Here is a 16106-nt window from a genome sequence, read left to right on the forward strand (position 1 = left end):
GACATAGGGAGAGAGAAAGCGGCTTTGTTTTATACTATGTAGTGAAGTCATCACTATAGTCTCATTAGGCAACAGAAATAATATTCTTTTATATTTTTGCAAACATGAACATTAAACGAATAACCAGTTGCATAAAATACAAAATGAACGAGCACCGTACAGTTGAATCGCATCTATCCATGCTCGAAAAATGTCCCAAAAATCGACACTCGTTAGTTTCTCTAATTGAAAACTCAAATACAATGCTGCGGACAGTTAAACAAATAAACGATTCAAATGATTTTCGTCAACAGTCATCATAGATAAAAAATATGGCGCTCAATTTGCTGTCATTTATTTCAATCAACATCTGACGTTTGCCGTCGCTAATATGAAAGAATCATGAGTCCATTTCACGAATTTAGCTGTGCTGTGTGAATGGGATTTTTTTTTAAGGTGTATCTAGGAACTGATTTAATATGTATATCGGATGATAGATTTGTTGGTGTTTATGTCTATTAGTTTACGTTTATTTATTTGTGAACGCGTTGTTTTTACTGGCTATTGAAAATATTCGTAATATAAACTATGATAGACGTTGCAAGTGAGGCGTAACAAACAATTAATTAATTATTTTTGGTTAAATAATATGTCTGCTAGACCTCTATATATTAAATGATTTTCAAAATCAGCGCTGAAATTATTTATTATTGTTATTTATGTGTGCTATGTGAATGTTCTTAAATTTTATTGGCACTTCAAAACGTCACCTGTAACTGTAACTTGGCCAACTGACAACCGCAAACCACGATGCTCATAAAAGCAGTAGCATCACGGGAGCCTTGAGTTTTATGTTATAACGTAAAATGATAACGTTTTCGTATGTAAAAGAAATGGTGATATAAAATAATCAATATCTTTATCCAGTACTTGCTTCCGCCCGCGTGCTGTTTTTTCGCAATAAAAGGTCTAAAAATTGTCTGTGCCAAATTTCATCAAAATCGGTTGAGAGGTGTAAGCGGGAAAGCGTAACAGACAGACAGACAGAGTTCCTTTCGCATTTATAATATTAATTGGTAGGGAAGTAGGGATTGAAAGAATTGTTTTGTTGACTTTCTATCAACACACGGATTGATAATGAAAATTAGAAAATTTGCTTTAGAATAACATCTATACATATAATAAATCTGTAGAAGGGTCAATTCTGTACATTGAAAATATTGAAAAAATAAATAGCAGGGGGTGTTACTGGATCGACACCAAACCCAAATATGTGATTAAAAAAATTTTTGTCTGTCTGTCTGTCTGTCTGTCTGTCTGTATGTTCAGGCATCACGTAAAAACTAACGGTTCGATTTCGATGAAACTTGGTATAATTATACCTTATTATCCTGGGCGTAAAATAGGATACTTTTTATCCTGGAAAAATACGTATAAAAAAATTAATCTTAATTTTTCAGTTTTATCCATAGACGTTGTTCTGTAGAACCGCGAACACGTTGCGTATTATTATAGGCCTAGCCGTATTTGGGTCCAATAGATATTTATAAGATGTCATTGTCAGAGTTACTCAAAATGGAGAAATAAACCATCCACGCGAAGACCGACATCCGCGCGGACGGAGTCGCGGGCGGAAGCTAGTGATAAATAAAAAAGCTTACAAATAATAAATAACAAATTGATGACCTATACGGCTTTGAATTATTTTTATTTGTCACTATTTTGGATAATAACGTATAATAAACAGAATTACAGTTAAGATGTTTGACACGAACATAACCTAGATACAGGTATAACTGCATACCAATGACATTGGCTACAGATTAAGTATACATGGTGTACATAATATACATGTACATTGCGTGTACAACGCGTACAAAACTATGTCAAAGTGTAACATTAAAAATGTGTAGCGCAGTGGGGTCGATGTACAGTGTTAAGGGGCACACAAATAGGCGTGAGTCATGTAAACACAGTGTACTAGTTCTGTATGGACTGTATGGGATTCTTTAGTTTGTGCAAGCGTTGATAGTCCGATGCTACCGCCTTTTATCCTACTAACATTTTAAATGCGAAAGTTTGTATGTTTGTTTGTTAGTTACTGCTTCACGAAAAAACTGCTGAACGGATTCTCATGGAATTTGGCACGCACACAGAGTGTAACTTGGATTAATACATGGTAATGACGGATTTTCCTTTGACTACACGGGCGAAGCTGCGAAGAAATGTTAGTGTGGTATATAATATGGTTGAACCAACGATTACTAACTAGTTACTAGTAGAACGTAAAAGGATGGTCAGTTTTGAAAATGAAATAAGGTGGTAGAGACAAATATACTCAGGTCATGGGTATTCTTTGTGCTAAGAGAATTTATGAATTTGTCAACAGGCACGTTAAACTCATAGAATGGTATTCTATGAGTTTGACATGATTAGAGATAGTAATAAATTAGAAAATCTAATGCTCAATTCACTATGTACAGTAGCTAGCTTTCTACCCGTTGTCCTATCTTCATCATGCGAAATTTAAATAGTGGCTGACTTTGTCGAGTATTCCAATTTCATGCATTTAAAAGATGAATGAATGACATCCATGCGCTATATGTCGCTATCGAAGAAACTTGTTTTTATTTTTTATATAAATAGATACAAACGGAAAATGGAAATAATACTGCTTCAGCCCGGCCGTACACGAACTGCTCGAGCGGTCGGTCGTTGACTGCTCGAGCTGTCGCTACAAACCGCGCAGTTGACGATTAGAAGCGGTCGCGACTGCTCAAGCAGTCCGCGTACGGCAGTGAATGAATGTCTCTAGTTCACCGCACGGTCGCGGCTTCAAGCCGTCGGTCACAACTGCTTGAAGCGGTCCGTGGACGGCCGCCCTTAAGACATTATGGTGCAGGGCCAGAAAAAAGGTCGTCAATAGCGAGCCGTAGTAATGTTACAAGTTACAAGTAGATACATAAATAAAATTACGCTGAATGCCTGTTCGTTGGCCTCAACTCAAACAAAGGCATCTACGGCTTTTTAATTATCGACAGCTCCAGTGCAATTAATTTCTGCTCTTTTACGGTTTAATGCTTTTGTAGGTTCGCTGCTTTTTGCTTTGAGTGTATTATAGTATTGAGAATATTTAAAGTTGGTTGTGGTTCTTGTTTTAGTGTACATGATCGTGTTTACTGTTTATTTGTGTGTATAATCGGTTTTAGTGTTCTAAATGTATGATTCCTTGTTGAAGTCTATTACTGTGTTAATAATCTTTTAAATCGTATTTTCAATCGAACAACTTTTAGCCAATTAACATTGTAATGATGTATGAATTAAATATATAAAGTTACAGTACATAGTAACAAAATGTGGGCAATTCTGGGCATAATAGAAAATTATAATATCATAGCGTATTGAAATTCGAAATCCTATACATATTCTTATAAGTATTTTCAGCCATTATTCTCAAGGGCTTCAGATTTTAAATGTAGTGTGTAGGATGGAGGGCGTTCATTGTTTATGTGTAGATATTTATTTAAAACAGCTGTTTAGCATATTTCGTATATGAAAAATAGGAGACAATATAAAAATAGATGTCTCGTATATTTTTGTAAAATTGCAGATCGTAAGGTTTATTAATGTTCCCAGCAATGGAGGTTTTTATGAAATAATTCAATTGTTCGTCTATGACCTTATCTTATGTATTATCTTTCTTTGATTTTGATCTATTTTAACTATACTGTGGCTGTATATACTGTGTGTGAACTGTGAATAGCGTCTCAAAGAATTATTCATTTGGAGCATTTTAATACTGAAAACATAAATAGCGATCAAATAACCAGTATTATTTATTGCGAGAAAGTAATTTGTGTACAAACGAGAAATCGAGAGTTGTTTATTATTTATTTCAAGTCAATAATTGTTAATATATCGAATTGATATTCCCAAATCGATCATACGACTATGTGCATATATCTTCCGCATTTTATGAAAACACTTGATAAATGCAACGTATGCGGTATGACACATATTAATTAATTGATAATTGCAGTACGGCTGTGGTTTTGTGATGTGTTTCTCGTGAATTGCTTTTTCCATGATGTTTCCTGCTTGTTAATGCAAGTCATGTGCTAAATAATTTAAAACAATTTTTTAAATATATATAATTAGTGAGTAATGATAAATTAAGATACAATAGGTATATAAGTTCAAAGTTATATTTAATTCTCATACTTGTATTATAAGTTAGAAATAATAAGAAAAATATATAAAGCCCTTTGAATTTTCCGTTGTCTTTTTGGTGCTTTATTGTGAGCTTTCCGTCGCGGTTTCGTCCGTGGTGTCTAAAACTTAACATTTTACTTGTACAGTTAAAAAACCTTTTTTGATAACCACTCTATCCATAAGTGAAAAGAGGATGATAATCATTGCATTAACAAATTATGTACTAAAACCTTCCTCGAGAACTATTGGGAACTGAATGAAAATTGTTGTTTATTGCAAACAGACAGACAGACGCGGCGAAGAACTTTGTATTATAATATGGTACATAATAGAATAAGTTATGGTTTTCAAGGTTCGAATGCTAACACACGGAGCATGATTTTGAATTGAGGTTATGTAGATTTTTGTGAACGAGAATTTCGTGTTTAGAGAATTTGTGTCGTAGCTGTAGGTGCAAGAAATATTTTATATGCGCTATGTTTTTTTATGTATAAGGTATTATTCAACTATTCAACATTGGTATTGGTAAATTTCTTTGGCGGTAAAATTTAAAAACAAACTTTCTCAGTTCAAGTTTCACGCGATATTTTCAATGTTGAGATATTCAAAGCTCTATATGTTAAGATATTCATATTTTTAATTAAATGTGTTTCTAAAACTAGTAGTTAATAGAGTATAAGCATTAATTGAATACTAAACAGGTTCTATAACAACTTTTTACGATTATGACCGTATTTTTTTTCATTAATTGAAATACTTATGTTTATAAATAACTTTTATCAAGCTTCTTGCTCCGAACGACCACTTACAATCTAGCCCTACATGTGGTAATATTACAAGCTCAAAATAAAACATAAGATCGCCTCCAGCTGTTTAAACTGCCGTTAAAATAGCGTAGGCAAACTGACATGTTCATAAATAGACGTTTTATCTGTATCCGAACGATTTTGTAAATCGTCCTTGACTCAAACAAAGCTTTACGAAACAAACACCTCTGTGACACCTGAAGATGATCAATTATCGATGTTTTACGTCCCTCTCTAGCGAATAGGAAATGCCTTTTACGTGAATAGAATGGCAGTAAAGTGTGTTGTAGTGGCTCCTGTCTCCAGCCAGTCTCGACGCGCACGCGGCGCGCTTCGCGCGCTTTCTTGAATCGATGTTTTAGTGTTCGAAATTCGAAGTTTATCGATGTTTTTTTTATCTGTGTAAACTCGGTGTGTGTTTATTGAGTTGCCAGTATTTAACGGTTTGTTTCAAGTTTTAACGGAGTATCCTTTTAGTTGGAATAATTGAATGGAAACTAGGTTGATGACGTCAAAACATATAAATAAACAATTTTGCGGAATTTAAATGGCATACGCGTACGGCGCTAGCTTTTGTTAATTTATCACGCAAACTATTAACCTATTTTAATTGTCATTAACTCTGGAATTATATGAAATATTTAACCAGTATTATATAAATAACATTTTTCGACGAAAGACGCGCAGCACTTCATAAATGTTATATTTATTCATATTTCATATGTGATCATATGAAATATTTACTGGTTAATGTATTTTTTTTAATTACTTGCTTACATATCAAACATCGTTTTGAGCAAAAAAGGTTCACCATTTGGGTTTTTCCTGGTCGTTTTTCTAATTTTTTGTCTAGTTAGTACCTTCTTCAGCCTTCGTCATACATAGGCAATTTTTAGGGTTCCGTAGCCAAAATGGCAAAAACGGAACCCTTATAGTTTCGTCATGTCCGTCTGTCCGTCTGTCCGTCTGTCACAGCCGATTTACTCGGAAACTATAAGTACTACAGTGATGAAATTTGATGGGAATATGTGTTGTATGAACCGCTACAAAAATATGACACTAAATAGTAAAAAAAAGAATTGGGGGTGGGGCCCCCCATACATGTAACTGAGGGATGAAATTTTTTTTTTCGATGTACATACCCGTGTGGGGTATCAATGGAAAGGTCTTTTAAAATGATATAAAGTTTTCTAAAAAACATTTTTCTTAAAGTGAACGGTTTTTGAGATATCAGCTCTCAAAGTCGTAAAAAGTATGTCCCCCCCCCTCTATTTTTATAACTACGGGGTATAAAATTCTAAAAAAAATAGAGGAAATGCATGCTAATTAACTCTTTCAACGATTTTTGGTTTGATCAAAGTATCTCTTATAGTTTTTGAGATAGGTTGATTTAACTGTAATTTATTATATTTGCTGCTACGGAACCCTTTGTGCGCGAGCCCGACTCGCACTTGGCCGGTTTTTATTTATTTTTGCTTTATTAATGCAATCGTTACATTTACAATTTTTATTTTTAAAATACAAAGTTTACGACACGTTTGTCGATTTTTTTTTCTGCATATAAATTAACGGCGCTGCTTCATAAAGCAAACTAGTCAATAACAATTATGTATATAGAGCATAAAAAGCTCTATATTTAGAACATTAATTATAAAAAAACCTCGCTTTTTACCCGGCCAGTGTTGCCTTGTTGGAATATGTATCATTTTTTTCACTTCCTACATGGTAAGTGTGAAAACAAGGACGGTGTATAATTAATTAATATAAATTATTTATCTGTATCATGTTTGACATGACGTTATTTATTTACGCAATTTGTTAATTTCTGTTTAATGCATGAATGTAGCTCATTAGCTTTTGTTTTAAGTAAGGCAATATAAATGCTACATACATAATATTATATTTTTAAAATTAAAATTTTATCAGTTTTCGAAATTTGATTAGGTTGATTTTGAGTAGGTAATTGTGATTAGGTACTTCATGGATCACATTATTATGTATTTTACAAAATGTTCCTACTAATTATTTAGGTACATATTATATATGTTTGTTTATAAAATCAATGTCTAGTAGAGAGCTTTAAATATTTCACACCTACCTAAAGCTCAAGCAAAACAAGCCCATATGTAAATCCATGTTACTATTACCCAAAATTCATAAGCGTAGTATTTCTACAGATAACTGTAAACATACGGACAAATATTATCTCCATAACAACGTAAACGTCCGTTAAACGTCATGTTAACAATAACACTTGTTAACTTAACGTCCATTTTCTATAACAAAACACTCATTATAGGTTATGGGTCCGATTTGGCTCATGTCCAAAACATTCCGAATTGGTGATACAATATCGTCCCATAGACACACAATAGCCCATTTGTGTGTGTCACGGGTGTGTGGGGATACAGACTTTTTAGGAAATCACTTGTTGTACTAAACAAAAATCTTCATTTATACTTATAATATGTTACTAGCTGTCCCGGCAAACGTTGCTCTGCCTTACTCTGGGTATGAAATATTCTTAGATCTACCCAATAGGCTTATAAAATTTCATGAGAATTGGTAAAGCCGTTCCGGAGGGGTATGGTAACTACCAATGTGACACAAGAATTTTATATGTATAGAGATGTACTTAACCATCACGTTTACAAGGCCGTTTTCTGAATTGAGAATTGATTTCATTAAGGTTTGAGAAAGCTTATGTCACATACAAAAAAATGCTAAAGCAGCATTTTGGTATGGTTTGATACGTTCTTCGTCTACGTTCTTAACGTTAAATACTCAATTCAGAAACCGATAATCCATACGAATATTATAAATGCGAAAGTAACTCTGTCTGTCTGTCTGTTACTCAATCACGCCTAAACTACTGAACCAATTTTCATGAAATTTGGTATGGAGATATTTTGATACCCGAGAAAGGACATAGGCTACTTTTTATCCCGGGAAAATTACGCAATCCCGGAATTCCCACGGGAACGGGATCTATGGGGGTTTTTCTTTGACTGCGCGGGCGAAGCCGCGGGCGGAAACCTAGTAGACAATAAATTAGACCTGCTTAACAAATAACTTCTTAAAAATCGCTTAATTATCTCCATGCTAAAGAGATTGTCACTTTTTTTATAATTGTAGAAAAATAAAAGGTCTGATATTCAATCTTAGCGAATTGACTGTCAATGTAATCTGTGAAGTTCACTTGGATTTATCGACAACTTAAGTCAATATGCCATTACACTTATCTTACGTATAAATTTTACTGTGGCCATGAAATTTTCTTTATTACTGGCTTTAATTTACAATGTATCGATGTATAAAAAAAGAAAGGAAGATGAGTAATTATTTAGCGTAAAACTTTTATACCTAACGTTTTAAGACAAAATTTATTAAATGAAAACATAATAGGTACTATAATACATTTTAAAATCATATAACCTACGAAAAATAATTATATTTATATCACATAATTTGTACTACTGCATTTTGACAACAGTATACAAATTTAGTATACGTACTTGTAATCTTATATATAAAAATGAATCGCAAAATGTGTTGGTAAGCGCATAACTCGAGAACGGCTGAACCGATTTCGATAATTCTTTTTTTATTATATTCCTTGAAGTACGAGGGTGGTTTTTATGTAGAGAAAACGTAAATATGTACCACGGGCGAAGCCGGGGCGGACCGCTAGTTTATAATAAAACTAGCGACCCGCCCCGGCTTCGCACGGGTGCAATGCTGATACTAAATACACTACAGAAAAATTGTGAACGTTGTATAGGTATAAAAATATAGCGGCCGGTTCCGGCATCGCACGGGTATAAAATACATAGCCGGGCGGCCGCAAACGCTACGTCCCGCAATTTTTAAATCTGTAATATCTTCGAAAATATTCACTTAAATCATACGGTGTAAAGGGCCATATAGATCTATATTAAATGAACAATGTATCCATGGTATTTAATTGGTTAAGGATTAATGCTGTATTGGTTAAAATCGCTTCGAAAATTAGCCATTATTTGTCGTAAAAAGTAAATGACAAAAAAAGTTATTGTGGGTTATCCATAAGAGATAGACATATACCATCGCGGACTTTTCTGTAGACCTTTTCAATGTGTATAATACTTAGTACATTATTTTGATAAAACTCGTAGGGTTCAGCCTGCGTTTGCAATGTAAGCGGAATAAATGTAATTTTTTACGACATCACATTAGAAACCTCAAAAATAACAGTACTTCTCCACTACTTAATGGATCTTATTATACATATAAACCTTCCTCTTGAATCACTCTATCTATTAAAAAAAACCGCATCAAAATCCGTTGCGTAGTTTCAAAGATTTAAGCGTACAAAGGGACATAGGGACATAGGGACAGGGAAAGCGACTTTGTTTTATACTATGTAGTGACGAATTTCCCACTCTCTCTACGGCATTCACAAAGCGACTGTTTGTGAGTGCGTCTGTCTGTTGGTTGTTTGTTTTTGGAATGGATTTATGGGTGTTTGAATGTCAACGTTGTCTCCATGTGGTTGGAAATAGATAGGCTTGGTATTTGACTAGTTGTAAATCGTGGATCTACCCTTGCGTTTATATTATAGATGAATAAGTAGTACGGTTAAGCAAAGAGGATAGGTATAAAGAAAATAATCTTAAAAACAACGAGCTACAAAAGATTGGAATTCCGTTCTATTTTCTGTCTCCTGATATCTAAATAAGTTAGACCTCTAAAAATATATAATTCATGAACGTAATTTATACCTACTCTTTGTTACTATTGTATTATTCGTGCAAAATAATAAAAGAAAAATAATTTAAATCTTATACAAAACTTTAACCTATACATGCGTAAAACCAAACACAATCAAGTCTTTAATCTCAAAGCATCCGTATCATTACGAACATGAACTCGACATCATAAGCCCCTACATTACAGGCGATAACTTTCAAACTACCAAGATGTCTAGGGCACCTAAATTATACCTATACTACACAACTATAGTATTATATTATCTGTGCCTATACCTAGTGCATTATTAGTTCTGCCGCTACGTAATCTTGTCTGCTTTTGAAGTTGGTTACGTGAATCTTGTAGTTCTGAAGGATTGTGTTAAATATAGGGTCTAGAAAAAAAAGGTCGGGAATCTATAGTGTGATGTTGTATGATATGTATATTTATTTATGTTTATATGGTACCTAAATAATATATGGGAGAAATGGTGTGGTACTCAAACTCTAATATTTAAATATGTCAAAAAATTTCCAGAAATATTGAATTCAAATTGTTATTAATTGAAATACATAGTGGAAACTAAAAAGCTCTTCAAATGTGCTAAAATTAAAAATTAAAAATAATGTAAAAACAACACTCAATCAAATAACATTGTATTTGTTACAATTATTGCTTTGATAAAAGCATTTTCTTTGATCCCGGAAAAGTTAAAAAGGGCTACTGCACGCGGAAATTGTTTTAACATTTTACTCCATTTAATATATCTCAATATTGAAACAGTAGTAATTCAGTTCAAACGTGACACCGTACACGACTATTCCTTATAAATGTATCATGTTGATATTTATAATACGTGTGTATGTATGCGTATACGCACGAACGTCGTGGACCGATCTGAGTCAGACGTTATTTTAACTGTCACTTGCTAAACTAAATATCATATTACTTGGTGAAATTTTTAACGAAAATATGTTAGTACTTTTTAGCTGTCCCGGCAAACGTTTTACCTTACTCTTATCAATTAGGGGGCTGATAAATAGATGTCCGATTTTCAGATCTACCCGATATGCACACAAAAGTTGCCGTTTTGCAAGAATTGAACTTCAAACACGGCGATAGAGTAAAAGAGTTTGATCATGTTTTTAAATTAACATGTTGTACTCGTAAATCTTTTTAAAGCTTGCTTGGCAGAAATTTCCACTAAGCGATTAGTAAGGCCGACAATTTGTCGTACGTATCAATGTATGAGTTAATGAAACGTAAACAACTCTATTGCATACAGAAGTAAGGAAATATTACATTAAAATAATAATAACTAATTTCAAGGCAACCCAGAAATCAACGTTTTGTTACGAGTTTTATTTCAACGTTTAGTTAACGAAATTGATATTGGTATACTTACATGATGTTATAGTAGTATAGTAATCCTTACTAATATTATAAATGCGAAAGTAACTCTGTCTGTCTGTCTGTTACTCAATCACGCCTAAACTACTGAACCAATTTGCATGAAATTTGGTATGGAGATATTTTGATACCCGAGAAAGGACATAGGCTACCTTTTATTGCGAAATATGTACCACGGGCGAAGCCGGGGCGGACCACTAGTAATATTTTAAATGCGAAAGTAACTCTGTCTGTCTGTCTGTTACTCAATCACGCATAAACTACTGAACCAATTTGCATGAAATTTGGTATGGAGATATTTTGATACCCGAGAAAGGACATAGGCTACCTTTTATTGCGAAATATGTACCACGGGCGAAGCCGGGGCGGACCACTAGTAAAGAATATTTTCCTTCTTAAAATGTAACATAAAATTTTCCATTAAAAACCTGTTACTATATCATCATAATATATTAGCTATTATTCGAAAGTCGTATTTTATTTTTCATAGATTTTATCACTCGATTCATTTTCCTCAGCGAGTGTCGTAAATCATTTCCTTTTACCTTCCTTAAAATAAACAGTTTGTCATGAGTTTGCGTATCTTTGTACATAAATAAACATAAAAATTATATTTTCTCAGAAAATTTCAATTATGCCTCAAAAATCAAAACAAGTATTCATATTGTATGATTATTTTCCCCAAAAAACCACGGATAGATTTTTTGTGATGAAAAATTTAATTAAAATTTGAAAAGATAACAAAATGCGTATAGAATAAAAATAACATCTAATTTTTCTTTTTAACAAGACGGCAGAGCTGCTGCCAAAAACGAAAAATAAATCTACACAACCCTTTATAAAAAGGAAATTTTTGCTCAAAAGATCAAGGCACCGCCACATTCCCGCGAAACAATTTCAATTATTCCTGAACGATTCTTAATTTCGATAAAAAACCTTAAGCGACATTGTGTTTACGGTATTATCTTTATTTTATTACTACAATTTTACACACTAATTATAATTATCTGCAATTAATCGAAGAGCCTTGCCGGGCAATGCGGATGCTCAGCTTCAACTGGGATGACGATCAAAATCTCATTATTTTCGGCGCGTATAGACAAGAGGTCCGCCCATTATTAATTATATCAACAAATAAAGCTAAACATTAACGTCAAGATTGACGAACGGCTGGTTAATGAGTGTGAGGGCTTTACGATGGTTGTTATTAAGAAATTATTTCCGCGTCGACCGCACAGACCGTGTAATGGTTATAAATGCATTGTTGCAGCTTGAGGTGATACTTTTTTTTTAATTACTTTTAATTTGTGTGGCCAGTTTTTTTTTTCTTTATGAACAGTTGTAAAGTTGTGTACTTTGAATCGGTTTTGGTTTTGGTATAGACTTTAATAGAGGGGGTAATTACTGTTTAAAATATGGCATAGATCGAATTATTGGTGTAATCAGGATTATTCACAACAATATAATAATTTAGAGAGATTCAGTCGGTTATATTTTATTAGAGAATAACGAACGATTAACGTATTTTTTTTAAATAAAGTTATTTCACTTTATTAACCTTTGGTTGATTGCAATTTTGTTTAGGAAAGACGTAGGGACATTTCACTAATAATATATGTACAGTAATCATTATATTTAAACTAGCGGTCCGCCCCGGCTTCGCCCGTGGTACATGTTTACGTTTTTTCTACATAAGAACCATCCTCGTACTTCCAGGAATATAATAAAAAAAGAATTATCGAAATCGGTTCAGTCGTTCTCGAGTTATGCGCTTACCAACACATTTTGCGATTCATTTTTATATATATTTAAATATGTATACGTTTAGGGTATTTACAAACCGCAAACATTACTTCCCGTATGTGTTCAAGCCAAAAATGTTAATTCGTAATGTCCTTAACGCAAGGTCTTCTAACGTATGTTTTAAAGTGCATTAACTCTTATTGTATTGTTTTTTTTTTAATCATGATTTTGGCAACGATTCAACAATTTATTAAATACTAGCTGTTGCCCGCGACTTCGTCCGCGATTCGGTCGTTTTTCATCATTCGTCGTTTAAAAAAAATACGTGACACTTTATATTTGAATGTTCCTAATTGTCTCTTATAAAATTTAACTACATTAAAATTGAATACTCTGATAAGAATATCTTAAAATCATCGAAAATCATAGACATCGAATATCTGAGGAAAACATGAATGAATGTGATTTAAATTCTACATTTCTTAGTAATTAAAATAATAATCTAAATTAAATGTAGATTAACAGTTTGAGCGCACCATTAAAGAATATGTACCTAAGTAATAAATTACGTTAGTGTACATAGTAACTTTACTAAAAACACGAGGACTTTCTTTCGCGCTCGGTACCACAAACTAAGCATGTTTGTGGTACGTGGCCCGCGTCACTTTACCCCCCACGAGTTCCCCTCCGTTGCTATGCGAAAATACATTCGTCGCCCTACTGTAGGAAAAATTGTAATACTGTGGCCTGGGCGTTATAACACGCTCAGGGAATTCCTGAGTGCTGATAGACTTCCGTCTATCGGCATTTATACCAATTTTATATTAATATCACCATCTTGAGGAAAAGCTTCTAATGTCGATTTAAAACGCATATATACGGATTAACCTGATGAATTAACATGTTCTAAAATTGTGAAATGAGTTCAGTTTTAAATTCGAGAAATATTGATTTCTTGTATTCGATTATTCGTCGTAGTCGAATACAAAATATATTTAAAGAAACTTAGGTTGGCCTTCAAGCAAAAGGGATCCTATCAAATGATAAACTTGACCTTGTATCTTAATCCCTCAGTCCCGGAATCACAGACACAATAGAAAATCTATTGTGTCGCGGCCCGATCGGGCCGCTCGGTGGTCAATGGATTAAAAGTAAGAATGAAAGGAGCATCTGATAATTGTTGAGCACCAAAGGATCATTTAAAACGCAATACTATAAGAGCTAATATTGTCTAAGAACTGTTTAGATTGCACATGTTCCTCTAAAACTTAAAAGTAGTGATTTCAAAGGTTCCGGCGTATCTTCAAACGAAAGCCGACTCCTTACTCCACTTTAAAGCATTACAAAAAGAACATACTACGTTAATATCGCCTATTAACAGAAGATGATCTGCAGGTAATCAATTGTGAGGTTATAAGCAAACCCACTTTTATATTTGTCGGACCACACCACCGAATTTGTAGATTGATCTTCTATGTTTACCTCTAAGTCATTAAGACTATGTCGAAATCTGTCTGCAGTAAGACGGGCCTCTCGCTATTCGTCCGTTTCAAGAGACCAATAGTTTCAATTCTTAATCTTTCATTAAACAAACTTATTAATCGTTCTTGTCTCAAATAATGGTAATATTCGCGTCCCTACTCTAGTCATTGCTTATGCTCATGTTCATCTTCGAGAGATCGAATAATATTATGGTGCACCCTATTATTTGTCAAACGGTCTTCATATTGAGTAAAAGTTTCAGATTCTCGAGATAAAATATGACGATCGTGATCAGCTGTGAGACGTAATTCCCTCTCAGTGAGGGTTTCGGTCTCACGGGATAGTACAATATGCCATTTGCGATCAGCTGTGAGACGTTATACCCTCTCAGTGAAGGTTTCGGTCTCACAGGATAGTACATGCCATTCGCGGTCAGCTGTGAGCCGCAATTCTCGTTGTGAAGCGGTTTCAGGTTCGGCATAACACATGTTGTTTTCGGTCAATAGTAAGCCTCTTATCTCTAACGATCCTTGAGAACTCTTATTTCTCATTTTCTTAACTTTGCTCGAATTTCGATATAAAGATTTTTTAGGTGGCACTGATGCGGGTGAATAAAAATTAAGTTAAAGCCTGATTCCCACGACATGTTTGCTTCACAAATCCGACCGCGCCACACCACACCACATGCCATGGGAATCGGCGCGCTTGTCGCTCGCCAGTGCTTGCCATACGCACACATGCCGTGGGAACGCTCAGTTCAAATCGCGACGGATGGCGACAAGCGCTTGTCGTCTGCCAATGCTTGTGAAGCAATACATATAATAAAATTGTGGAAAAGTGATGTCTGTACAATTAAAATATGTAGAAAAAATTAGCAGGTGTTATTATTATCGAGAAATCGAGAGAAACCATTTTTTTCTCTTAAAAGCTCCCCCCCCTCCCACTTCCCGAACTCCGATTGACCGTAATTTATTTTTCCTTACATTTTTATCATATCCTTTTCTAATGGGTTTCATCCTACTGCGATTTTTTTTTGTTTCAAAAATTATCTACCCTGGTGTATAGGTAAATTTTCCACATAAAATGTCCTTTAAATTATGTCATATTACATTTTTAACCCCCGACGCAAAAAGACTGGTGTTATGTGTTTGACCGCTATGTGTTTCTGTGTGTGTGTGTGTGTGTGTCTGTCTATGGCACCGTAGCTGGCTAACAGGTAAACCGAATTAGATGCGGTTTTTTTTGTTAGGCAGAATATTTTCCGACGCCGCGCTGGTTCTTAGATAAAGTGTATCAAAATTGGTTCATCCACTTATTATACCTACATAGGGGTAAAAGTGGGAATGAAAAAAATGAAAGTTATAATTTATTTTTAAAGATCGTCGGGAAGTTTATGAAATTATTTATTCCTTTTTCTATACACTTTTCTTCGTCTAAACGGTTTAGTTACGTGCTCTCTCTCTCTTCAGCCTTTAGTTACGTGCGTGAGACAGGAAAGATCTAATTTGGATTTGTTGCTGGATTTGATAAAAACTGAGTATCGATTTAGCTGATCAGTGGCTACACCATAGATTATTAAAAACATCCGTTTAAGAAAGGAAGGAAATAGAATTTGCTCCTCTCCCCCCCCCCTGGTTCCTAAAAAATAATATGACATAATTTAAAAGAAATTTTACGTAGACGTACACGTACGTAGAATTAGTTAGGCGTTTCTTTTTTTATTTTCGATATTATATACTAATCATA

At 34.0% G+C, this 16106-nt stretch overlaps 1 protein-coding gene across 6 annotated transcripts in view; it reads left to right on the plus strand.

Moving 5' to 3' along the window:
* Fak (protein tyrosine kinase 2 Fak) overlaps positions 1-16106 on the plus strand; it is a 170458-nt gene that overhangs the window by 101920 nt on the left and 52432 nt on the right. For 2 of the 6 annotated variants that reach the window (XM_090116460.1, XM_090116466.1), the window contains exon 1: positions 5321-5440. The exons of the other annotated variants lie outside the window; for them this stretch is intronic. The gene's annotated coding sequence lies outside the window, so the exon portion shown is untranslated. Of the gene's footprint in view, positions 1-5320; positions 5441-16106 lie in introns of those variants that run through there. 6 annotated transcript variants of the gene reach the window in all.

This window comes from Colias eurytheme, chromosome 25 (assembly GCF_061535395.1).
Source record: "Colias eurytheme isolate Ceu_HAF_F1 chromosome 25, ilColEury1 Martin Lab GWU primary, whole genome shotgun sequence".
Taxonomy (NCBI): Eukaryota; Metazoa; Arthropoda; class Insecta; order Lepidoptera; family Pieridae; genus Colias; species Colias eurytheme.